The sequence below is a fragment of the Enhydra lutris genome, unplaced genomic scaffold, assembly GCF_002288905.1.
Source record: "Enhydra lutris kenyoni isolate GAN:26980312 unplaced genomic scaffold, ASM228890v2 scaffoldscaffold26, whole genome shotgun sequence".
Classification (NCBI taxonomy): domain Eukaryota; kingdom Metazoa; phylum Chordata; class Mammalia; order Carnivora; family Mustelidae; genus Enhydra; species Enhydra lutris.
Window position 1 is genome coordinate 21530644 of NW_019154110.1, and position 25840 is coordinate 21556483.

Below are 25840 nucleotides of genomic sequence, written 5' to 3' on the forward strand. Positions count from 1 at the left end.
CGATGCGGGACTCGATCCCAGGACCCTGAGATCATGACCTGAGCCGAAGGCAGCGGCTTAACCCACTGAGCCACCCAGGCGCCCCCGCTCCTTGCTTTTGTGTATACATTTGCAAGGGTGAAATGACTACATACATTTCAATTTTTAAAAGCTATTGCCAGAAGATTGGAATATATGAATCCTTCTGAGAATATATGAGAGCTCTCCTTTCCCTAGCCCTCTAAGTAAATGTCTCAAGGTGGATTTTTTTTCTCATTCATGAGTTTTTGCAACGGATTTTTTTTTTTTTTTTTTGTAGTGTCCTAGCATACATTTGCAAAAGGAGTATGTGATTTAGTCAAGGACAGTACTCGGGAGGGATTATTTTTTAAACAACGTCCACCCCTAAGAAGGTCTTTTTATTCCCTTCGTTCATGAATGACAACATGGCTTTTCCTTTAGGTGTCTCTAGATCAGTCAAACCCAGGTCATAACTCAAATCAATTTAATAGATTGTGACTGCATTTTATTTTTTTTAAATTTTTTTTTATTTATTTGACAGACAGAGATCACAAGTAGGCAGAGAGGCAGACAGAGAGAGGGGGGGAAGCAGGCTCCCCGCTGAGCAGAGAGCCCGATGTGGGGCTCGATCCCAGGACCCAGGATCATGACCTGAGCGGAAGGCAGAGGCTTTAACCCACTGAGCTACCCAGGTGCCCCTGTGACTGCATTTTAAAAAGCATAGAATGATGTAGGCAAAAATAGAAAATATTGAAGTGCTTTTTCGGTAATTTTTGCATTGTGAATGTCTGAAGATCTAAGAGGTAGATTTAAAATTTTTATATCATCTATCAGTTACAAAGTAAAATGTATTTCTTTTTTTAAAATTCATTTATCTATTTTATTTTTTTTTAAGATTTTATTATTTATTTATTTGACAGAGAGAGAGAGAGAGAGAGAGAGACAGTGAGAGAGGGAACACAGCAGGGGGAGTGGGAGAGGGAGAAGCAGGCTTCCAGCTGAGCAGGGAGCCCGATGTGGGGCTCAATCCCAGGACCCTGAGATCATGACCCAAGCCAAAGGCAGATGCTTAATGACTGAGCCACACAGGGTCTTAAGATTTATTTATCTATTTTAGAGAGAGAGAGAATGTGTGTATATGAGTTGGGGGAAGGGCAGAGGAAGAGGGGGAGAGAGAATTTGAAGCAGACTCTCATGAAGTATGGAGCCTAAAGAGGGACTTGATCCCAGGACCCTGAGATCAGGACCTGGGCCAAAATCAAGTCAAACACTTAACCAACTGAGCCATCCAGATGCTCCAAATTAAATGTATTTCTAACAATGAGTTGAGGTTAAAAAAAAAAAAAAAAAAATATATATATATATATATATATACATATATATATAAATAACATTTACTTTTCTGGATGATGTGAGAAGTTGGAGATCATTTTAATTTAGGCTATTGTTTTTTTCTTCCCCCCATTTGTCTGTAAGATCCTCATTTATCACCCCTCCCTCCAATTTGAGCTTATTTTTAAAATTATCAAAGAAATATATGCATGTGGTGTTTTATTCACACACACACACACACACACACACACACACACACACACCAGAACAAAGGATATTGAAAGAAAAGTAAAACCTCTCTCCCTCTTCGATTTCATTCCAAAGTTCATGTATATGTTCCAGAAATTTTAACTTTTTTTTTTTTTTTTTTTTTGAGAATGCCGCCATAGTGTGTCTAAATGTGGCCTTCTTTTCATCAACTTTGCTTGGGACTCAGAACATATGCTCAGCTTCCGACCGAGTTCTTTCTGTATACCAGCAAAGTTTTCTCCTGCCAGGTCTTTGATTACTGCTTTTGCTGTACCCACTCTTTTCTCCCCAGATTCCTATTATTTCCAGGTTGTATCCCCTGTGCCAGACTTCCTGCCTCTTTCCTTTTCATCTCTTCATCATTTTCCCCTTGACCATGTTAATTGCATTGTCTCCAGTGTCTCCTCTGCTATTTACAGCCTCCGTCGTGGGTTTTAACCCAGCCATTGTGGTTTCTGTCTCCCTGCTCTACTTCCTGCTCTCAGATTTCTGCCCCGTTATTATGATCTTTTATAGATTCTAGATCTTTTCCAGAGCCCCCTTGGAATCCTATTGAGAATTCAAATCTGATATTCAGATGTGTGTGTGTGTGTGTGTGTGTGTGTGTGTGTGTGTGTGTGTTTAAACTTGTGTGGCAGTAAATTTTTTTCCCCAGAGAGATTCCTCAGAACCTTTGGGGAATGATTATACTTTGAGCTGCAGAACCTTCCCAGATCCTATTAGCTTCCATTTGCCTCATCCTCAGGGGGGAGTCTGCCCAGGATGGCTGTCAGGGTAGAATCCTTATTCCCTTTCATTTCCATGTGGTGGTGAGACTAGGGGTGGGGGTTAGACTAGGGGTGGGGTGGGGGGCAGTGTCCTCCCCACTCCTCAGAGGAATATCTTCTCTCATTGGTAATGGGGGGCTCAGTTTCTTCTCAGACTATTTCCTGGGCAGCTCTGTGCCTGCAATACTCAGCTTGGGCCTGCAGGGGGCAGTGTATCAGGGGCTGCCTGCCAAGCCTGTCCAGTTCAAGCGTCCACCACTAGGGAGTCCATTTGAGGAGCCGAAGCCACTCTCCGCAGTCCCTTTTGTCAGTGATAAACCTGGCATTTTGATCTCCAGTTGTCCAATTCCTCTGACCTATTTCTCCAATGAGGGGAAGAGAAGAAAGGGATTTTTGTTTTGTTTTGTTTTTGTTTTTTTGCCGATCCAGCAACTACTCAAGAAGGAAATAAGCCACGTTCACTGGGAAGTTGGTAAGACTTCCTGCCTGAATCTTTCTCAGAGGGTCGTCAGGTTCAGACCGAAGGAATCCAGGAAACAGAGAACCCAGAGAGAATGATCACGTCAGACATGGTGCGGCCCCGGAGGCGTGGCGGAAAGCAGGAGCTGAGGAGCCACTGCCGGCTGAATGAGTGACATCTCCACGGATGAACTCGTAGAAAAGGAAAAAAAAAAAAATGGAGTTTTATTATTTTTAAATTCTCAAGAAGACATCACCATTGCAAATAAGTTAATCAAAAGTTTGGGGGAATTCCTGGCTGCATGGTGGCCTGCTTTTCTGCTTCAGAGAGCCCCCTGGCTGCTTCTCAGGGCTTCTTGGTGGCTGTGCCCAGATGGGACCAGCCAGGCACGCAGAGTACACTTGGGGTGGTCGGGAAGCTGCGGGCAGGCACAGGTAGGAGGAAAGCTCAGGGGGGCACCCTCACCCCACCATCTCTTGGGTGAGAGAACCCTCAGCGTGGCCAGCATCCCCTACCCTGTCCTGGACACATGTCCCCTCTCTGAGGGGGGGTAGCAGGCTGGCTTCTCTTGTGATGCCTTCCCCGTGGCCCCATGGGGTACAGTCTGACAGAAAGTTCTGGTTTCCTGGGTGGGGATGGCTAGTTTCCAGGGCTGACATGAGTCTTGCCCTTCTTCTGGTGGCCATTTCAGGAGTGTTCTGTTAGGGCAGGAGGAGGGGACAGGCTGAAAATGGTATCCAGAGAGCCATGTCTACGCGACCCTCCTGCCAGGAATTCCCAGCCAAGGTTTACTCACTTCCTCATAATTCTTATGTGCATTTGAACGTTTGAAAACAAGCAAACTCAATGTTTTCCTCTTCTTAACGCCCTACATTCCAAGCTTTTTGGATCCTTTCCCCCCAGTTACTGTGATAGGATTTCCTCATGAGTCAGGCACTGAGGACAGAGCCTTCTCTGGGTGAATAGCGCCGGAGGAAAGAGACAGCGGCCTGGCCGGCCTCTGCGCAGCTGGCCAGCTGTCGCCAGGTGAACCCTACCTCGTCTTTCTGTGCAGCTTACAGTCCCCCTTCGGTTCTCCTCTTCTTGGACAGTCCCCCTTCTCCAAGGCCCAATGGCCACATGTGTCACCCAACCCCCCAACCACCTTCCTGTGCCCTCACCCCCTCCCATCAGTGCGCACCCCTGCATTTACTGGGCACGTGGTCCTCTCTTGGCCTCTTCTGATTTTCAAAGGTTTCCTCCTCCCCTTTGATTTCTGATTGCGGAAACACTTCAAGGAGCCATCTTCTGTGCTTTTAACATTTTAAAATCTCCTCCCAGAGAGGCTGAAACAGCTAAAACCGTCGCCAGGTAATCAAGCCTCCTGGCTTGATTAAGCCTCCTGGCTTGCACCTGTGGAAGGGGGCAGATAATGCAGCTGAGGAGCACTTCGAGGCCTGGAAGAGGTGTGGGGGCGCTGGGCGGGGCGAGGGGGTGCAGCATGGAGGGCCTCGAGGCCTCCTGAGACCTTGCTGGCAGGACCTGACAGAACTGCCTTCTGCAAGGTTGTGGTGGGCGTCAAATGTCCCTTCGCACCGAGGGTGAACACAAGGAGGAGACACGAGTTCCGTGGATGGCCAGCGGACTCCCACTTGTCCTTCCTGGGGAGGACCCTGGGGTCACTGACCAGACCCACCCCCTTACCCTCCGAACACGAAGTAAGTGGTCTGCTTCCAAATGTCAGTGGGGTGCGATGGTGCGGACACCTTGGTTTACAGACTCAGAAGCTTCTCAGAATGGATTTCAGTGGTCTGTGAATTGTGATGTGTGTGCGTGTTGTTCACACACTCACAGATGGGGTGGGCCTGAGTCGAGGCTCTGAGGAAGCTCACACAGGCCTGACCCTGACTGGCTTTGGCTAAAAAGAAACTGGCCTGGGTCGGGCAGGACTTAACTTGGACCAGACCGCTGATGCCTCGTACGGTGGTCTTCAACCCTCAGGGATCGCTAGGAAATGTCCTGACATTGGGGAGTTCTGCCTGGTTTGGTGGGGGCTAAGGCTAGACCATACCCCTGTGCGGTGTTTTCCCTGAGGGGGGGTCAACGGTTCCACCATCCGGCAAGCCAGGAAGTGCCAGGTGCCATCACGAAATACCAGAGCTCCTGAGATGGGCCTGAAACTGGGAGGAGGAAAAAGCTCTCCTGTCTCTGGGCCTGGGGGTTATTGGACCAGAATTCCAAACAGGGAAGCTCTTCGCCATTCAGTATCCAGCGGATTTTACTTGAGCACCTACTATGTGCCAGGTACCGATTTAAGTGTTGAGATACAGGGGTGAATGGCACGAAATCCTTGCTCTCAGGCGGCTTCCGATGTACCGAAGAGAGACAGATGACACACAGGCCAAGGTGAAGACTGACTCAGCAAGTGACAGGTGCTGTGAGACCCATGAAGCAGGCAGAGGTGGCAGGGAGGGGCTGGGTGGCTCCCGTAGACAGTGTGCTCAGAGGAGCCTCCTGGAGCAACATTACGAAAGGAAATAAAGGTCAGAAATAGCCAGCTGGGTGACCCAGGACAAGCAGAGGTCCCACAGTGGGAGCAAGGTGGGTGCGTTCTTGGGACAGAATGAAGGCGCGAGGAGTTGTGGGCTGATGGGCAAGGGGAGGAAATGAGGTAGGGGTGGAGGCCAAGGTCAGATGGCAGTTTCCCTGCCCCCAGCTGGGGATGGGCTGGGTCCGTGTGGGCACCAGGGGAGGCTGGCGAAAGCAGAGTAGCGGTAGGGGCACAAGGTGGCAGAAACGAATGCGGTGACACTCCCCCGCAGATCCCAGGAGTGCTGGGAAGGCTGGACTTCCTCCAGCTGAGAGGGCGGGGAGCTGGAACGCCGGTGACTTGTGCTCCTTTGGCAGGCCCTGCATGCCGAGACCAGGGCACACCGATAACCTGTGGCAAGTGCATCCCCCTGGCTGGGTGTCCTAGGCAAGCGTAGCCAGGCTGCGGGCTTGGAGGGCCAGCGGCCACGTGCGCTCTTTGGTCTGAAATGATACACACGGGTGTGGGCTTTTGTGCTGTAAGAGGAGCCAGGAGGTCCTCTTGGATCCACTTTTTTTTTGTTCTTTCTACAAAGTTCATTGAGCATCTGTTATGCACTAAGTATTATTTGGAGCAATAAAGATACAATGGTGAATAAAATGGGCAAAAAATACGTGCTCTTGTGGGGGTTACGTTCCTGTGTGTGTCTGTGTGTCTGTGTCTGTGTGTGCATGTGCACACACACAGACACACACACTATGTGAAAGGAAATCCAGGAATGAGGAAGTGAGAGAGGAGAAGGGAGGGAATGGAGAGGCCCGTGTCCCCTGGGGCAGCCCGAGGAACTGGTTAAGAACATTTTTTTTTTAATTTGAAAAATTACTTGTTATTGTGATATAATTCATATGCCATAAAATTCACCATTTTAAAAATGTACAATTTAGTATGTTCACAGAGGTGTGTAACCCTTATTGTTATCTAATTCCAGAACATTTTCATCACTCCAAAACAAAACCCCATACACTGGGTGATGTCTGGCTGGTCTCACAGGTTTATTTTTCTTTATTCTTTTTCCTTTCTGTTTCTCAGGCTGGATAACTTCAGTTGATCTGTCTTCAAGATTGCTGATTTTTCCTTTGCCTGCTCAAATCCCTCTAGTGGATTTTCCCTTTTAGTCGTTGTGCTTCTTCTTTTTTTTTAAATTTCTTTTCAGTTTAACAGAATTCATTGTTTATGCACCACACCCAGTGCTCCATGCAATCTGTGCCCTCCATAATACCCACCACCTGGCTCCTCCAACCTCCCACCCCCCGCCCCTTCAGAACCCTCAGGTTGTTTTTCAGAGTCCATAGTCTCTCATGGTTCACCTCCCCTTCCAATTTCCCTCAACTCCCTTCTCCTCTCCATCTCCCTATGTCCTCCATGTTATTTGTTATGCTCCACAAATAAGTGAAGCCATATGATAATTGACTTTCTCTGCTTGACTTATTTCACTCAGCATAATCTCTTCCAGTCCCGTCCATGTTGCTACAAAAGTTGGGTATTCATCCTTTCTGATGGAGGCATAATACTCCATAGTGTATATGGACCACATCTTCCTTATCCATTCGTCCGTTGAAGGGCATCTTGGTTCTTTCCACAGTTTGGCAACCGTGGCCATTGCTGCTATAAATATTGGGGTGCAGATGGCCCTTCTTTTCACTACATCTGTATCTTTGGGGTAAAAACCCAGTAGTGCAATTGCAGGGTCATAGGGAAGCTCTATTTTTAATTTCTTTCTTTTTTTTTTTTTTAATTTGACAGACAGAGATCACAAACAGGCAGAGAGGCAGGCAGAGAGAGAGGAGGAAGCAGGCTCCCCACTGAGCAGAGAGCCCAATGCGGGGCTTGATCCCAGGACCCTGGGATCATGACCTGAGCCGAAGGCAGAGGCTTTAACCAACTGAGCCACCCAGGCGCCCCTATTTTTAATTTCTTAAGGAATCTCCTCACTGTTCTCCAAAGTGGTTGCACCAACTTGCATTCCCACCAACAGTGTAAGAGGGTTCCCCTTTCTCCACATCCTCTCCAACACATGTTGTTTCCTGTCTTGCTAATTTTGGCCATTCTAACTGGTGTAAGGTGGTATCTCAATGTGGTTTTAATTTGAATCTCCCTGATGGCTAGTGATGATGAACATTTTTTTTATGTGTCTGATAGCCATTTGTATGTCTTCATTGGAGAAGTGTCTGTTCATGTCTTCTGCCCATTTTTTGACATGATTATCTGCTTTGTGTGTGTTGAGTTTGAGAAGTTCTTTATAGATCCTGGATATCAGCCTTTTGTCTGTACTGTCATTTGCAAATATCTTCTCCCATTCCGTGAGTTGCCTCTTTGTTTTGTTGACTGTTTCCTTTGCTGTGGTTAAGAACCTTGATAGTGACAGGCGTGGGCGGGAAGCTGAAGGATGTGGGGAGACGGCACACACCTCTGTTCCTCTGGGACCCCGGGGACCGGATGTGGTGTGGAGCTGCGGAGAGGCCCTTCTCCCTCTCTTCCTCCACCTCCCAGCCTCCCCAGGTCCAGGCGCTTCCCAGCCTGAGGGCTCTGGGCACCCCAGCAAACACCAGCCGACAGGGGGCAAAGCCTCACCCCTGCAGAGCTCCGGAAGTAGATGCAGTGGAGGGCCCGGCTTCCAGGGGACATGTGGGCAGTGGCTGGCTGGGGAGGAGGTTCAGACAGGGAGGTTTGTCCTTGGGCACAGAGCTGTCCCTCATTCAGAGACGCGGAGGAGGGGTGGCCGCGCATTTGGGGCGCTGCAGGCCAGAGCAAAGAGCTTTTGTGGTTTGGGCATTAGTGATAATTTGTACCCACAGGCTATTAAAGCCAGGGGCTGGGGGACCCGAGAGACGTGGATGCCCCTTCAAACCGACATTCTCTAAACACGTTAATTGTAGATGGGGAAAAACAGATGCTCTGTCAATAAAATCTGTATACGAATTCCTTAATGTTAAAACCGAGGGACTTACGCATCTATCTGCTACATGGTCTTTTCTGAACCATTCAGACAATGCATTGGGACGCATATTAAACTGTTTAAATATTAGACAATAAAATAAATCTCACCTCCTGGGTAAGCAGCCTTCCCCTCGTGTGATTTGATTTCATAATTTCAGCTGAGGGCAGCTGCTGCCTTCAGGGAGACGCATCAGAGCCACAGCTGCACCTTGAAATTTGCATGGAAGAAATACACCACAGAAATGGTTGGGGGCTGATGGACAGTATTTTAAAATTTGCACCAGGGGCGTTGCCCACTCTGGCAGGAGTGGGGATCCTTTAGATCCTGCCTCTAAGATGCGGGTTCTCTTATGGACATATGAGTTAGCTGGCACTGCTTTTCTGATTAAGGCCAAGGGGTCCCCCCTCTCCCAGGCAACAGCTATGCTGGCCTCCTTCTGAAATTGGCCCTACCAGGAGAAGTTGGGTTATACTCAGACATAATTAGTACCAGGTTAAGCTAAAAGTAAGAATAACCCTTCGGTTTGGAAGGAGGAGAAAGAAAAACCATCTCATGAGACAATCAGCGCCACAGTCGGAGCCTCAAGAAGGATTCAGGAAAGTTAATCTATTTTGGGGGAAGCCCTCCAGTGGACATCTGAAGGCTCCCTCTCTGGTTTCTGCTTATCTTTTTCCTCCTCTCCCCGCCCCTGCCCCAACCAGTTGCAGGCCATTTTATTTTATCCATTTGCTTCCCCATTCCAGGCTATCCATTAGATGGTTCTTTCTGGTTTTTCTCTTAATGGAAGTGGAGGTGGTTTGTGTGTGAGGGAGAGGTTTTAGTTCCCTCTGAGCAAAAACTGAGCAGTGAAATCGTCCCAAAATGGATCACTTCTCGCAGGGCACTTCAGTGAGTGATTCTGCTAAGGAAGTATCTGTCACTTCCCCCTGTCTTACCAAAATACTTTCTTGTATATATATCCTAGCTTGGCATGGGGTCTAAAGCGAGGGGGAGGGTAGGTGCCCTCCTGTGGAGGGTAGGAAGGGGAAACCCCGACCGGGCACATGAGGAAACACCGCTGAATGACGGTAGATGTCCTAAAGAGAAACAGGGAGAGGTAATGAATGTCCTGCTTGAAAGTGTCCAAATGGGGCTGGTTAATTACCTCTCTGGTGAGAGATTGGATGCAACGATCTCTCAGCTCCGTCCTAGAAGTAAGAATCTAGGGACATTTTTCTTGGCCACTTGTTCTCCACACAAATCTGTCCCTGTAGTGGGCATCTGCTGTTTCTGCCTCCCACTGCCCTCTTACCCTTCTCTCTGGCCTGAGAGGTATTGGCTTCACCCCAGCCCCCATGAAGTTCTCGGTGATCACATTAATGAGTGATAAAAAATTTTCACACCTTATGCCCCCTCCCACGGGCCCATCCACATGCCTTTCCCAAGACCTCTTTTTTTCCCAATCTTCGAATGCTACTCCTTCTAGGTCCCTGACAGACCAGCCAAACCATATGCCATTCCCCCCTGAATTCACGTGCATCCCTACTTCCGGCCATTTCTCTTTGTGCACAAAGCGGATGACCAGCTGTACCACCTGAAGGTCAGAGCATGGGGAGGATTTCTCCTCTCTGCAACTCCAGGGCACTCCTGAGCAGAGCTCCAGGGCAGCTCTCATCCTTTGGTGGCTTTTCCCCGCATGCCAAGCCAACACATCCATGAACCGGACATTGTCTTTTTCTTCTCCTGTCATCTGATTACAAGCCCATGGCCTCCAGCCCAAGGTGGCTATGGATGTGGTAGAAACAGGAGGCATGGAGCTAATAGTGGTGGATGTCAGAGGGTCAGACTGGGGAACTAAATGGTAGAAACGATGAGACCATCCTTTAGGTCTTGAAGGGTGACATTCATTTCTGCCATTACCTTGATGAGACAGGATTATTTGTTGACTGCCATGGGCTTCCCCTTCTTCTGCCTCCCTGTCTTGGCCCTTACCCCTAGGGCAAGGACCCAAAGTGAGGATTCTGTCAACTCTCAGCTATGTCGATCCTGATTATATATTGCGAGGCCAGGAAAACGCATACTGGTTGGGTCTATGGACCTGGTGGCCCTATGGATAGCTGGCCATGGACTAGGACAACTTCCTGATCTCCATGTCCTGCTTCTGCCAAGAGCCATGATGATGCCTCAGGTCCCTGGGTAAATGTCCACTTGGACTCCGTGATCAAGAGTTCCCCAAATGTCTACGTGGTCCCCTTTCCCCAGTGTGTGATTTCTCAAGCAATCACCCAACTTCTTGCTCTGGAAGGACGGGAGATACTCACCCTACCACGTGCCTGGTGATGAGGGGCCCTTCTTTATTCAGTAGGTTCTAGGTCTTACCTTAGCCTGGGAACCGGACAAAGGATCATGACTCTTTATTGGGGCAGCTGATTATTTTTAAATAAGTTAAGCAACGCTCTTTCTCTCTGCCCATCTAACTTGCCTCTGGGAACACCATGTCCTCTTCCCCAGTTCTGTGGGGAGCAGTTCCAATCTCTCTGAGATTCCAGACTTCTGGCTGCCTTCTGGCCTGGCGGCTCCTGGGAGAGTTGTACCCATTTTCCCAGAGTCAAGGCCTACCACTTGGTCTCTATTATTATAGGTTCCTCTTATCCCTGCCGCTCTCAGGGAACTCATTCTATAGCAGCATCTGCCATCCTCAGCCCTGGCCAATGGAGGATGTAGCCAACAAGGAGTTCCTTAAAGAAGCTAAGCATGTCCTAGGGGTTCTCCTGAGAACAGTCAGGGGGTGTTTTCGCCCCCCCACCCCCCGCCCTACCCCCCATTGTAGGATTATCCAGCCTCAAAGGCCTTCTTCTCTAAGCCATGTGGTCCTTGCTTCTACCACCTGCCCCAGCAGTTCTGGCTTTTCTTTCACTTGGTTTGAGCCATTGCTGCTTCCAGGCTCTCAAAAGCCATTCTGGCACCTTTTCTTGGTGCCGGGGGTGAAATCTTATATTGCAGCAGAGTGCTCCCATATTATTAAATCTTCTCTAATCAAACTCTTCTGCTCTGCCCCTGTGGCCATCATCCTTCGGGACCCAGGCTCAGGTCTAGTTTCTGGGTTCCTGCCAGGACACGGTGTCATGGTAATTCTTTTTTTTTTTTTTTTTAAGATTTTATTTATTTGACAGAGAGAGATCACAGAGGCAGAGAGGCAGGCAGAGAGAGAGAGAGAGAGGAGGAAGCAGGCTCTCCGCCCAGCAGAGAGCCCGATGCGGGACTCGATCCCAGGACCCTGAGATCATAACCCGAGCTGAAGGCAGAGGTCCAACCCACTGAGCCACCCAGGCAGCCCGGGTCTGGTAGTTCTTGCAGGGGACAGTGCAGGCCTGTTCGTTTCTTAGCAGGAGGCCCAGCACTGCCCAGGCTGGCTTTTGTGGTGGCTTGACTCGTGTTCTTTGTCTGGTGGCCAGGAGAGGGATGGGAGAGCTGTGCTACAGAGAGACCCCCTGCACCATCTTCAAGCAAGAGCGGGGAGCTTTAGTCCTAAATGGGGAAGACGAAGCACTTCTGATCAACAGGACCAGGAGACCCAAGATTTTTGAGCGCATAGACCCAGATGTTTCTGTACCCAGTCTCTGAGTCCCAGTCCTCCTCTACTGGGGCATGACCTTGGCAGAGCAGACTTGTCTTGGTGGAGAATTTGACTTTGGAGCTCCATTCTTTTTTTTTTTTCCTCCCCCAGGGTTGAGTTTTCACACTGTTGTTGGGGCCAGAGAGGGGCCCTCCTGCCTGTCAGCAGAGGGGCTCACGGTTTCATTAGCTTCTCCAAACTTGGGCCATGGGGGTCCGGGGGTGGCTGGGTACGTCGGGCATGTTTCCATCACAGCAGAGGGGCGCTGGGTAAGCCCTGGGTAGCTGTAGGGTTGATCATGATGGTGTACTTGGTATAGGGCTGAGTGGGGACAGAGTTATAGCAGGGGCCCCAGAGAGGGGGGACACAGTCAGCCCTGGCTCCTTAGCCCAGGCATCCTTGAGGAAGGTGTCCATTCCTGAAGGGGGTGGGTGAGAAGGGTCGCCATTGTGGCCATCTTGCCTGTGGCAGCTCCTTTCCTCTTCTGGTGAATTCCCAGACCAGCTTAGCTTTTTCTACCTTCCATCTGCAGAAGATAAGAGTTTCTCTTTACTTGCCACCAAGGAAACTTTCACACTTTTCCCTAAATGGATGATTCAGTCCTCAAACTTTCATTGCCTTTCTTTAAGCATAGATAGCGTCCAGCCATGTGCTTCCTACTTCCCTCCCACCTCTGAAATGCCTGGAAAATGCCTCCACCAGCGCCTTCCCATCCATTCCAATCCCCTCCCAGTGCAGCCCCAGCGAAGAGTTTTAACTCTGTTGTGCTCCGCCTTCCAGCTCCAAACTGGTGTTTGCATCTCCTTTGTAAAGTCTTCTCAAGCCTCAGCTATCCCAGGTCTGGGTCCCTGGAGACAGATTCTGGGATGGAGATCTGCAAGCCAGAAATCCAGTGGGGTGTGGTCTCAGAAGACCGGGGTCTCAGCAAGCAGTAAGAAGGCAAACCAGGGAGGATTGAGCAGAGGAGGAAGGGGAATTGACATAAGGTTGTAGCAGAGGGCTCAGCTGGTCCCACAGGGAGCTCTGGGGCTCCCTGAGGTGGCCTTTCAGCTGTCTCAAATTCAGGCAAGAGGGGTGCCTGGGTGGCTCAGTGGGTTGAGCTGCTGCCTTCGGCTCAGGTCATGATCTCAGGGTCCTGGGATCGAGTCCCGCATCGGGCTCTCTGCTCAGCAGGGAGCCTGCTTCCCTCTCTCTCTCTGCCTGCCTCTCTGTCTACTTGTGATCTCTGTCTGTCAAATAAATAAATAAAATCTTTAAAAAAAAAAAAATTCAGGCAAGAGGCCTCAGCATTGTATCCCCGCCCTGACCATTCGTTGGGAGGCCCTGCATCCTCAAGTGAGGCAGAGGATGGTATTTGGTTGGGAGGTATTTGTGGGCTTACTAGTATGAAACAAGTGAGCCATCAGGGGTCAAAGCCAGTCAAAGCTGGGCGACTGAGAGCCTTGGTCCCGCAGTGGGGCGAGGGGTAGGGCTCTCACTATCACAACCCCCAGGAGGGAGAGGCAGAAAGATACCAAGGTTCTTAGTGACATCATCCTTCGAGCTGCTGGATGGAACCTTGCCTGAAGTCACATTTCCTTTGTCCTTTGCAGTCAAACACGCAAGCAGATTCTCCTTTTTTTTTAAAGCCACGTAACACGAGCTTTCTGTCGTCTGCCATGGAGGGCCGACCCGTGATCTATGGAGCCGCGTGCCAACACTAACGGCTTATTGCCTTTTTAGAAACCGGAAGCGAAGATTAAATTTGTGAAATGGAAAATTTATTAGTTAAAAGAAAAAGGCTTCAGTATAAATTCATGAGGATTTTTTTTTCTTTTTTGGGGGAGGGTTACAGTGTTACCTGTGCATGATGGAGTGGAAATTACTTATGAAAATATTTACAAACTTATACTGTGGTATAGTCGGTGCTTGTTTGAACACTTCATTAATATTGAATTTTGCACCACTTCTTGAACTAATTTACTGGCACGTTTTTAGCATGCCGCTGAGAGACTTAACATAAATCACATTAATAATAAATGGCACGAGAGCTTTTAATATTTCTTTTCTGAGCTATTATTTTAAACTAATTTTCTAGGACAGGGGATTCTAAATGTACTATTGAATATAAGACTTTCTTAATATCTGCTTCAGCAATCAACAAGAAATACAATGTGATTTTAATTACATTCATGTCTTGGATCCTAACTCTCGTGAAGTTCACCTCTTCACAAATGGGCTTCAGCCATCCATGAAAAAACAGGCTTGCTCAGACAAGCGCTTTCTGCTCAGATGAAACCACAGAATCAAGGTCATCAGATGAAGCAAGAAGTTTCCTTGCGGGAAGGGAACTGGGGTGAGACGTGTTTGTCAGGGTGGCAAGGACCTAAACTCTTCCGGCGGCCGATAATTCTGTGGTCAGGCTGACATGCTCTGTTTCCTGGAGAGCCACCAAGTTAACTCCTGAAGCCAGTGACAGTTAGCAGTAAGTCATTCAGAAGTTTTACGTGGAAGACGTAAGAGGGGATAAACCAGCGAAAGCATTTTTTTTTTTTTTTTAAGATTTATTTAGGGCACCTGGGTGGCTCAGTTGGTTAGGTGTCTGTCTTTGGCTCAGGTCATGATCTCTGGGTCCTGGGATTGAGTCCTGCCTCAGGCTCTCTGCTTGGGGACTCTGCTTCTCCCTCTCTCTCTGCCTGCCTCTCTGCCTACTTGTGTTCTCTCTGTATCTCTCTGTCAAATAAATAGATGAAATCTTAAAAAAAAAATTTATTTATTTATTTATTATTTATTATTGGGGTTGGGGAGGGCAGAGGGAAAGAGAGAATCTCAAGCAGACTCCCGGCTAAGCACAGAGCCCAACACAGGGATCGATCTCACCACCTTGAGATCATGACCTGAGCTGAAACCAAGAGTCGGAGGCTTAATTGGCTGAGCCCCCCAGGTGCCCCAGAGAGCATATCTTTCAAGGCATGTCAAATTAAGAATTAACCTGTAGAATTTCAAAACAAATGAACTTTCACATAGTTTAAAATTCTTAAAAAAACATTTTTAGCAAAGCAGATGGGTATTAAAACTAAAAGCAAAAATGATATTTTTTTTCCCGCAATGCTTCTGGAACAGGATAGATTCTTTTGATCACAAGTAAGGGTGATGCGGAGAAAGTAAGAAGGGAGGCTCTTCCTCCCCTCTCCCATATCCTACTTCTACTTCCAAGGGAACCCCAAGGGCTGGGTAGCTACTGATTTTTGTGCTCATCAGCCTTCTCCTGCTAACAGCACCCCTTTGTTTTGGAGCAAACGCCCCTGATTCTCTGTCCTCCTGGTGGGCTGCTGTCAATCACTAGCCCCTCCCACTCCTGGGTAGGAGGGCGGCCAAGTGTCTCAGGCTGGGCCTCACCTAGTAGTAGATCCTCCTGGACCCAAAGATTGTTCCAAGAGGTGGACATGTGACAAATAGTGGCCAATCAGAGGCCTTCCTTCTGAAGACCTAAGGGCTGGGTCTAAAGGCTGATGGTGGTAAGTGGGGTTTCCTGAGTAATGTGATGGAAAGGGAAGTAGGCAGGAGTATGGGTAGAAGCTCAGACAGAAGCCAAACTATTCCACGAAAGGAAGGAGAACCCTGGGAAGAGTCAGGACTGGCAGGAAAAGAGTGAGGTAAATGGGAAGGGTGGGGTGGTGAGGAGGGCAGGGGTCCCACGGAGACATCGGAGGGTTGGGTGATGCTCTCTCTCTGTCCCCGGTTTCTCTCCTCTCTTTTTGGGACAGAAGCCTCAGAACAGGCTAAGGGCAAGGTGGGCGGGGAGGGCTCAGGGCATCTCTGGCTTCACCCTACATGGCCGGACCCTGACCCTAGGCCCATCCCCTCTGGCATGCCCCCGCTGCCCTGCCCCAGATGGGTCAGCGTGAAGACCTAGCTTTTGTGAAGATTAGAGAGACAAACAAACAAGAAAGGATCAAGGAAACAGGAAGTAGCGGGCCTGAGAACCGCCAGGGGCTGCATGGAGAAGAGAGCCGCGGGCATCCCCTGCCCAGGGACTGGGAAGAGTCATGGGTGATAAAAAAATCTGAAGAGTTTGTCTGGAAGGAGTGATGTATCCCCCACTCTCCCTGCCCAGTTTTTGCTCTGAAATACTCTGTAAAATCCACAGTGCTCATGAATGCCCAAGCCTACAAGATTTGGGGGGGGTTGTGTTGCTCACCAGGGCTGCTGATATCTCTGTGGTAACCTCCAGCACCCACAAAATATGACCAGGAGCCTCCTTTCTTAACGTTCTCCATCTCATTCCTTTGAAAGCCACAGGCAACACCATACTTCAAGGGGCCATCTTCACTGTTACTACTTGCTGTGGTTCTGGAGGTCCAGTTCTTTGCCCTGAAGAAGGTGATACAGTTGACAGGGTTGGGAAGGAGAGGCTCTGGGGAGGCTCTGCCTTTAGTTTCCCGGCTTGTATCCCCCCAGAAAGACCAGTCCGGATGGCACTGGTCACCAAGTCCTCCTGGACACTGTTGGGCAAAATTGTCATTACCTTATTCTTGCCCTGGGGGCTTAGAGGACAGTGTTTGGGTGGGAATCAATAAAGCCTGAGCCTTTACAGATACGAAACATTAGATGGAACAGTCTAGAGGGGATAAAAATAGATGGGCCTGCCACTAAACTCTGTCCCCAAGTGTGGACCAGGAGGACCCTTTGAGCCTTCCTCTCTGAGCCTGGTGCCAGAGACAGGAGAGGGTGGTGTTTCGGCCATCTTGGTGGGGCCCAGCCATGGGGCAAGGGGCTCATGGATTAATGTGGTGATGCTTGCAAAATTAAGACCCATTCTGTCTGCCACCTGTTGCTTGGGCAGGTACAAAGCCCCCGTGCCACCAAGCTTTGTGCTTCAAGAGAACCAGTTCGCCCCAGTTGAGCTAATGTTGGCGGAACCAATGAAGTTACTCAGTCAGGATTCTCCATATTGGATGGTGACTGGTCGAGCCAATGAAACCCTTTCTCCTTGGGAAGGTTGAAGGTGAGAAGCAGACAAAAGGAGGTGCTGAGGGAGGTCCTGAGAGACGGAAGGGGAAGAGAAGCTGAGCTAGACTCCAGCCCCGCCTTCCTTGTCTGACAGATGCCACCCTTCCCCCTACCACCCACTGCTTGAATGTGCAGAGTCACAACTCCCTGCAGCCAGAAAGAGGGGGACCCACACGGCCCCTGGTCCCATCACCGCTGTCAGAAGAGGACCGCTGCTTAGCTTGGCAAGGCTTGTCTTAGGAGCCTCTCTAGCCCCCAGGGCTTGCCCGGCTCACCCACCATCTGTTGGATGATTCACGCCTGGCTGGAAGCAAAGTTGGGACTCGATTTGGGTCTTTGGACTTGAATTTGTTCCAAAATCAAAGGCGTCAAGCTTAGTGGCCTTAAAATTCTGGAATCGTTTTGGGAAATGAGAACCTGGTACACTCTCTTGACATGTTCTCTGTTATCATAGAAATGTGAAGAAGGTTCCCCATCTGTGCTGGGGCCCCTCTGGAGCAGGGGTGGGCGCTCTTGGACAGCTCCTGCTCACAGCCACCTGCCCCTTCCTAGATCAGCTTGCTTCCTTCCTGTCCCCCTTCCTCCCTCCTTTGCTTTTATGTCCCCTCCCACCCCCCACCCCATTTCAGCTTCCTGTGCAGAAATTTGAGTGTATCATAGGCCTAATTCATGTCGTTCTGTTATCACTAGTCCATGCAAGGCCCCTCTTTTGTTTGTGATTCTCTTTTATCCACAGTCCCTTTTGCCATTCTGTACCCCCTCTCCTGCCGCAGGCAAATACTCCAGCAAGTGATTCTTTTCTTTGTAGGTGTCCTTGTGAAAAGAGTATTGCTGCTTTGGATTTTGTATTTTTTTTAAGTGCATGCATTTTATTTTATCTTATTTTTAAATATTTATTTATTTGACAGACGAGATCACAAGTAGGCAGAGAGGCAGGCAGAGAGAGAGAGAGGAGGAAGCAGGCTTCCTTCTAAGCAGAGAGCCTGATGCAGGGCTCGATCCCAGGACCCTGGGATCATGACCTGAGCTGAAGGCAGAGACTTTAACCCACTGAGCCACCCAGGCGCCCCTAGGTGCATGCATTTTAAACACAAACGGTGTTAGGTTATTTATCTTTTTTGTCTAACCCAGTACCATGTTTTTGAGATCTGTCCATGTGGCTCTGTGTGGCTCTAACCCATCGCTTCCAACCTTGCAGTGTTCTCCCTGGTGTGTGCACTGGGCACTCCCCACTTGCCCCCAGACCCACTTTCCACCTGGCTCTGTGTTCCAGGAAGCAGAACTCTGTGGCTTGTAGCTGCCATGTTCTCCTCTCTTCCAGCTTCCAGTTGGCCTTGGGGAGGCGCCATCAGGAGATGAGAGGATAGACAGAGGGTGAGGTCAGGATGTTTATTTGATCTGATGGGCTGGGGGAGCAGTGGCTGAATTCCTTTACCCACAGCAACACGCCAAGGCTCATGTCCAAAGGCCAGTTCCTGCCCTTGTACCTTCAGGCACCAGGGAGTTAACAGCTTCCAGGGAACACTATCTGGAAGGTGCTTTGCTGTCCCTTGTCTCTATCTCTGGATGCTTCCCATCCCTCGTTGAAATCCCCCAGCTGCCCTGTGGGGTCAGCGTCCTGCCTGATTCAGCAGGTACACCCCACATTTATTCCTCTTTGCTCCACAAGTGAAGAACTGGGCTCCTACTTCGCCCCCAACTCCCGGCACCAGAAACACCTCCGGGATAGACAGCTGCACTCTCCTTTTGACCCGGTCCCTACCTTTCCAATCTCAGTGCATTCCCCTAGCTCTTGAAGTTGGAGCGTCTGGGATGGTGGTTCTTCCTCCTCCTTGTGATCAGGTAAAATGGGGCTTCTCAGCCTGGGGCAGGTCCATCCCCAGGGGACAGCTGGGGACATTTAGGACAGTCATGATTGGAAGTGCGGATGGTGAGGTGCTAGGGATACTGCAAAGAAATTTCCTCCAATACACAGGACAGCACCCTCTTCCCGCCCCCGAATTATCTGATCCCAAATGTCAGTAGTGCCAAGGTCGAGAACTCGGAGCCAAGAGAACGCCACTTTGGATGTGAGACTTAAGCTTCCCTTGTGTTCTCAGTTGTTCCAGGAAGGTGACGGGAGGATCCTCAGATCTCACTTGGACTTCTAGGTGGAAGGAGCTTGTTAGACTGACTTCCGGGCCTCTCTCTCTACCCTCCTTCCCTGGCTGCTCCCAAGGGAGGAGCTGTGACTTCTCTGATTGCTGGGGGTGGATAGATGGGGGTGGGAGGGCAGGAAGCCTTCTCAGCCCCTTCCCTGCTCCTTGGGAGCCAGCGCCCAGGGGAGGGGCGTGTTCTGCTTGGTTCCTCTGGGCCCTACCCTATGCCTTGTCGGGCACAGCCCCTGGCTGGGGAGGACCGTAGGCAGCACGCCCACGACTGGGGTGCAGTGTGAGAAAACCAGTTGTCATTGCTGACCTACACCACGCTGTCCCCCAGCTGCCACGGTCATAAAGCTGGCGTCTTGGTCGCCATCTGGTTCCATTGCCAGTCTGTCATCTGGTTCACAACTGGGGGAGGGAGGGTCATGGAGTCTAATTACTGGGACCCTTCAAATCTCAACAGACACTGGAATGTGACTAGAGCCTAGCTCTCCGTCTTAGGCCCCTCCCGCAAATGCTGGGTAGGACAATGGGATTAAGAGCACTGGCCCATTGTTAGGGGCTCAGGATTCTGCTTTTGCTCTTGATAGGAGACAACTTGGCTCTTTTGAGTTTAGTAGGGGAAGGGGAGTCTGACCAGTGTGGGTGGAGCTGAACGCAGGGGCCCAGGAGCTTGGTGGGGACCAGCACCCCTCTTCAGGTCACTGTGCTTCTCTCCTCTGTGTTGACCACAATCTCAGGAGGTCTCTCCCCTCCGAGTGAATGCCAGCTGCCACCAGACCCGATATTGCAAGTTCAAGTCCAGCTGAAATAGTAGCATCTGGAGCAGCACTCTGATTGTATGGCCTCAGACACATCTGTCTCCTGGACCGAGGATTGAGTTCTGGGGAGTGTCCTTTGCTGGTCTCGTGGTCCTCCCCTGCAGGGCGGTAGTGTCCCCCAGGACCATGAGGGCTGAAGGGGGAGGAGGGATGGACCCCAAAATGAAATTCCAGTGGACTAGCCTATCCTGACCTTCTGATCCCTGGCTGTGTGATCTTGGGTAAGCTACTTAACCTCTCTGGGTTTCCTGTTTCCTTTCCTGTAAAGTGAGAATAATATTAGTACCTATGTCACAGCATTGCTATGGGACTATTTGAAATGATACATACAAAATGACCGGCATAATGTTTTGCTAAATGGTAGATATTACCACCAAAATGGTAGACATTATGAATCTTTCTCTGGACCCCGATTCCAGGGGTTCTCTGAGGGAGGGTGGGCAACTGGGTGAGGGAGGGCTGAAAGCAGGGGCTAGCATTGTTGGGCCGAGAGGCCTTCGAGAACAACCACAGTAAAGAAGGTGGTATGAGTTTGATGTCATTTAGGCACGAAGTGCTGATGCCATTAAAAGGATATGGGAAGGGAGTTCTGGGTGAAGCAAATAGATGCTTCGACTCAGAATTGGCTGTTTGACCAAGATACCAATGTGGCAACATGATTCCTAGGTATATAGGAAGGGGTGGGAAGCTGGATGAGAAAGCATTTTAGAGAAAGATTTGGTGTGCCATGAGCCCCCCTATCCACACCCCCACGAAGGTGGTAGGTTGGGGGTGCCTGCCCCTTACCTTAAGCTTGGAGGCCAACCCCTTTGAATGCTTCGTACGCATCCACTGGAACTCAGAGTCCGGGGCATCCAGCTCCTGGATGGAAGACCTAAAGGGTGGGGCTGGGAAGAGGGGGCAGCTTTTGGGGCTTACTGGGGGGAAGGAAGGGGGAGTGTTTCCTGGGGATCAGATGAAGCTGCTGAGGAGAGGCTGCCCCAGTCCAGCCCAAAGGGGCGAACGCATCTTGGCAGAGAGTTGCTAGAGATAGAGCCAGAGACCCCGGGCTGGGGTACCTGCCTCGTTGAGGGAGCTACTGGAAGCGTGATCACTGAGAGATTGCTGATGGAAATATGGACTTGAGTTAATAACAATGCATTATGGGGGCCTGGTTAACCAGTCGGTTAAGCAGCTGCCTTCAGCTCAGGTCATGATCCCAGGGTCCTGGGATCGAGCCCCGCATCAAGCTCCCTGCTTTGCGGAAACCCTGCTTCTCCCTCTCCCTCTGTCGCTCCCCCTGCTTGTGCTTCCTCTCTGTCCAGTGAATGGATAAAATCTCAAAAAAAAAAAAAAAATGCGTCCATATGGGCTCAACTGTAACAGACTTACCACACTAATGCAAGATATCAGCAAAGGGGGAAAGTGGGTGGGGGGGGAGGGGTACGTGGGAAGTCCATATCTTCCATTACATGTTTCTGTAAACCTAAAACCGCTCGGGGAAAAAAAAAAAAGTCTATTCATTAAAACAAAACAAATCTACTAACAGAAGTCATATTTCTAATCCCTTCCAGTGAAAATTCAGAGCACATGACTCTTTTCTGCAAAAAAGAAAAAGTCTTTTCAAAAAATGATATAAGCCTTGGTTTTCTCACATTTCCCCTCAGTATTTATATATATATATATGTATATATATACATACACACACACACACACACACACACACAAGCTTTAGCTGACACAGACCCTGGGCTTATATGTACAGAGTCCCTCAAAATTTGCACAAGTATGCATTTTCACACTTTCAACAATTCCATTATTTACCTTTGAAAAATCCCAGAGCCTTGGATAAATAAACCATATCGTGAGCTCTGAGAAATGAAACCACCTACACGTTCCTGTTTCTGGGCGGTCAGTCTCCTTCCCCAGGATGACATTCTTTGCCGAATAAGTCCTGGTTCCAGCTCAGAAGTGGGGAAGTTTATAGACACACAGACACACAGATGCGCAGACCCGTCCCGGAGTCTTACACTTTTGAGGTTGTCAGTAGAGGAACCATGTTGACTGGCTTCCTGGGAGGGGAAGAGGGCTTCCTGGACTTCCTCCACCAGGGAGGGAGTCTGGGGTCTCTGCCTGGCTGTTTCCGCCCACCGTTTCCCCGCCTTGCCTCCAGCCCACACTATAGGGCCTCCTTCTCCAGGCAGGCAGCCGGGATCTCCTGGCAAGGGGAGGCAGCCCCTCTCTGTTCTTCATCAGCACGCCTGAGCCTCTCATAGCCCAGAGCGGCACCTTGTCCTGTGTCCTCCTGTTGCCAGCTGTCGTGTAGCCCAAACCCCATCAGCCTTCCTCACGGGTAACATTTTGTTCTAATGGGCATGGTTTCCAGTGCTCCCCAGCTCTGTCCGTACCTGGCTTAGCCGGCTCCCCGCCGACTGTTTGGAACCCACACAGCTCTCGCTGTTCCTAAAATAGTCCTCTTCCAGCTTCGCGACAGGGCAGGGGAGAAACTCGTCTTATAATAAATGTCTGAATAGCTTCATCCCCACCTCCCCAAGAAGCTCTTGCTTTCCGGAATCAAAGTCCGTCCCCCAGCATCAGGCTCCTACCCCAGCTGCCGGACACCAAGGTCCTGGGCCTGCCTTCTGTGTGCCCATCCCCAGCCCATGGGCACCTGTGCTCCACAATGGCTTGGGAGACCACAGGGCACCTGGACTGCCCTCACGGGCCCTAGAGCCAGGCAACATGGGTCCTGATCTTCTACAGGCCACTGGGTGACCTTGACTGAATTAGAGAACCTCTTCTAGCGCTGGTTCTTATCTGTAAGGTGGGGATAAGAGTTATACCTACTACCTCCAGTTGTAGTAAGCCGAGCATAGGGCCTGCCTCCTGCCAACAACTGGGAGTCACTGTATCACCATTATTTTCTGACTTGGCCCCGGGCAGACCGTTCTAGATCTCCCCCCCACCCCATGTCACCTTGGGCTAAGGGCGGGGCAGGCCTGAGCTGCACCTTTATTGACATTCCCACCCCACTAGCTTACCAGCTGCACCTTGTTCCCGGACGGCTGCAGTTCACTGGCGTTTTTCTGAAAACTGGAAACAGCCAAGGGCGCCTGTGGACACGGCTACTGTAGCCCACCCATGGTATTGCCCATAATTCTCCCGGCTCGGGGGTGGGGAAGCACGGGAGGGCCAGAGCCTGCCGGTCCTGTCCTTGGCGGAAACCCAGGCTAGGCTGCGGCCCTCAAGGATACACACATCTTGATCAGGAACACCCTCTTCTTTCCCCATCGGTAGGTTTTGGATGAGACAACACGTGATTGCTGTCTCTTCGGGGACCTAATGAAGACCGTCTGAAGACGTTCCAACTCGGGCTCTTCAGAGATCCTGTTCCCTGGCTGAAACCTCTCTTAGACACATGTAGGCATGTGAAAACACACACATGCACACACACACACACACACACACACACACTCAGAGCCTCTATCTTATAAACTACTATTTGGTCCTTTAATTCTTACCTTATAAGTCAGTGCCTAGCAGATGGGAGGCTCTGACCTGTTTTCTCTTGACATGCTAGGGTGTTAATAACCTTCTCAACCCATTACGGACTTGGTGAGCACCATGGAGACGTGTAGGCCAAGAATCCGGTGCCCAGGACATGCTTAGCCCTGTCCCTGCTGCCTCTGAACCTGGTCTCACCCGCCTACGGAACTCCCTCCACCAGTTTCCATCCAGGCTGTCAGCTTCCGCTTCCTTCTAAGCTGAATTCCTCAAACTCGGGCTCTTGCTCAGGCACCTGGCCTTCTTCAAAACTCTGGAATGTTCTGTATGCAAAGCAACAGAGAAATCCCAAAAGAAAGACCAATGGATTTGACTACATCAAATGTAAGACTTCTGACGACTAAAGAAGCAATAAAGTTAAAGGTAAACCACAATCCAGGGAAAAACGTTGGCCATTGATAGGAGGGATGGAAGATGGTGTGTTCAACAGACACTTATGGAGGGCCTAGCACTGGCTGGGCATTGGGAGACAGAACCGAGTGGGAGGTTGTCTTGTGTGTGCACAAGCACCCATGCAAATGTGTGTGTTCTGAGTGTGTGTGGAAGGAGTGTCAGAGGGAGTCCAGGTGGGACAGAGGTTGGCACGAAGGAGGGGCTGGGAGGAGGTCGATGTAGCTGGACCACAGACGGCGAGGGGATGAGGCCAGGAGGGGAGAGAGGGTTTTCAGGAGGGGCTGGACCTGCCAGGCTGTGTAAACTTTTATTTTATTAATTTATTTTTAAAGATTTTATTTATTTATTTATGTAGGCGGGGAAGAGAGTGAGCACGAGAGGGGTAACGGGCAGACCCGTGCCGAGTGGGGAGCCTGATGTGGGGCTCGGTCTCATGACCCAGGAGATCAGGACCCGAGCTGGACTCAAGAGTCCAATGCTTAACCGACTGAGCCAGCCACACGCCCCTCCTTTTATTTTTTATACTTTATTCTAAGAGCCATGATAAACCCTGGGTGGCTTTTAAGCAGGAGGCAACAAGGTTGGATTTGCCATTTTCCAAGCTCACCGTGGCTGGTAACTCGACGGATGGTGGAGGGCAGCATAGGGGTGGAGGCAGGGAACCCTGACAGGACAAATGGCAGTTGTGTGAGGTCAGGTAAGCGACAGGGCTGGCTTGGAGTGGGCGGCAGAGCCCTCGGGTGGCCGCACCTGCAACAGGTTGGTGATGTCTCGAGAGACTCTGAGCCAGAATTACCCACCAAGCCGCTCCCAGATTCGGACTCTCAGAAACACTGTTAGATAGTAAAGATTTGTTGGTTGCAAGTGCTCGGTCTGGGAGTAATTTTGAATGCAGCAATAGAGAACGCATATGCCCCTGACTCTTGTTTTAGGCAATTTTTTTCATCTAGCAAATCTTCATTGAACAACTTCAAAACAGAAATCATACTTAAGAACCCTAAGTAAAAAGCAAAGCATATAGGAGAGCATGGGGAATACAATCTGATTTTTGTAAAAATGGGCACACGCACACAGAAAATATTGAGAAGGATATTTACACACCGCCATGCGCATCGCTTTCTACTTTCCATTGTCCTAGATCATCTGAGTTTCTTTACAGCAAACAAACGTGTAGATCCTGGGGATTTCCTAGGGAAGTCGGACGCCAATGCATTCAATATCAGCGCATCACACACTCTGACACACATTGCGGATGGTCCACGGGGGTCTGTTAAAGAGCTGAGTCTGATGCAGTAAGCGTCCAGCGGGGCCCGAGATCCTGCGTTATTCTAGCAATCTCCCATGGGGTGTGGAGCCCGCCGGTCACAGACTGTCCTCTGAGTGGCCAGGCTCTGAAGCAACCCAAGATTTGGCTCAGGGCTCCAGGTTCGAAAGCTGACTTTGTCCCTAAGGTGTGGTTCAGCCTTGAGAAAAACACTTTGAAAAAAAAAAAAGATTTTATTTATTCATTTGACACAGAGAGAGAGACAGTGACAGAGGGGACACAAGCATGGGGAATGGGAGAGGGAGAAGCAGGCTTCCCACAGAGCAGGGAGCCCGATGCGGGGCTCGATCCCAGGACCCCGGGATCATGACCTGAGCCTAAGGTAGACGCTTAATGACTGAGCCACCCAGGTGCCCCGAGAAAAACACTTTACTTGCCTTGGTCTGGGTTTCCTCTTTTGTAGAAGGAAAAGAGGGTACGTCTGTCATTGTTGGGATCCCCTCCATTGACATTGGGTCCCCTTGGAGCCCTGAAATGGGCCTAGAAACCAGCTTTTCAAGCCAGGCTCCCTGTCTCTTCATGTGAGGTGCATGGCTGGCCACTCCGGAGTAGGCCCTGGGTCTCTCAGTCAGTAGGAAAGGGGCTCAGTTCATGTTGTGCCCCCTCCCCGCCTGGCCTGTGGGTCTCCGTCTCCCTGAGTCTCTGCAGTCCCTCCTCCGTCCAGACGATGGCGGCGGAGGACAAGGAGTCCCAGAGGGTGGCGTCCAGCCAGCAGA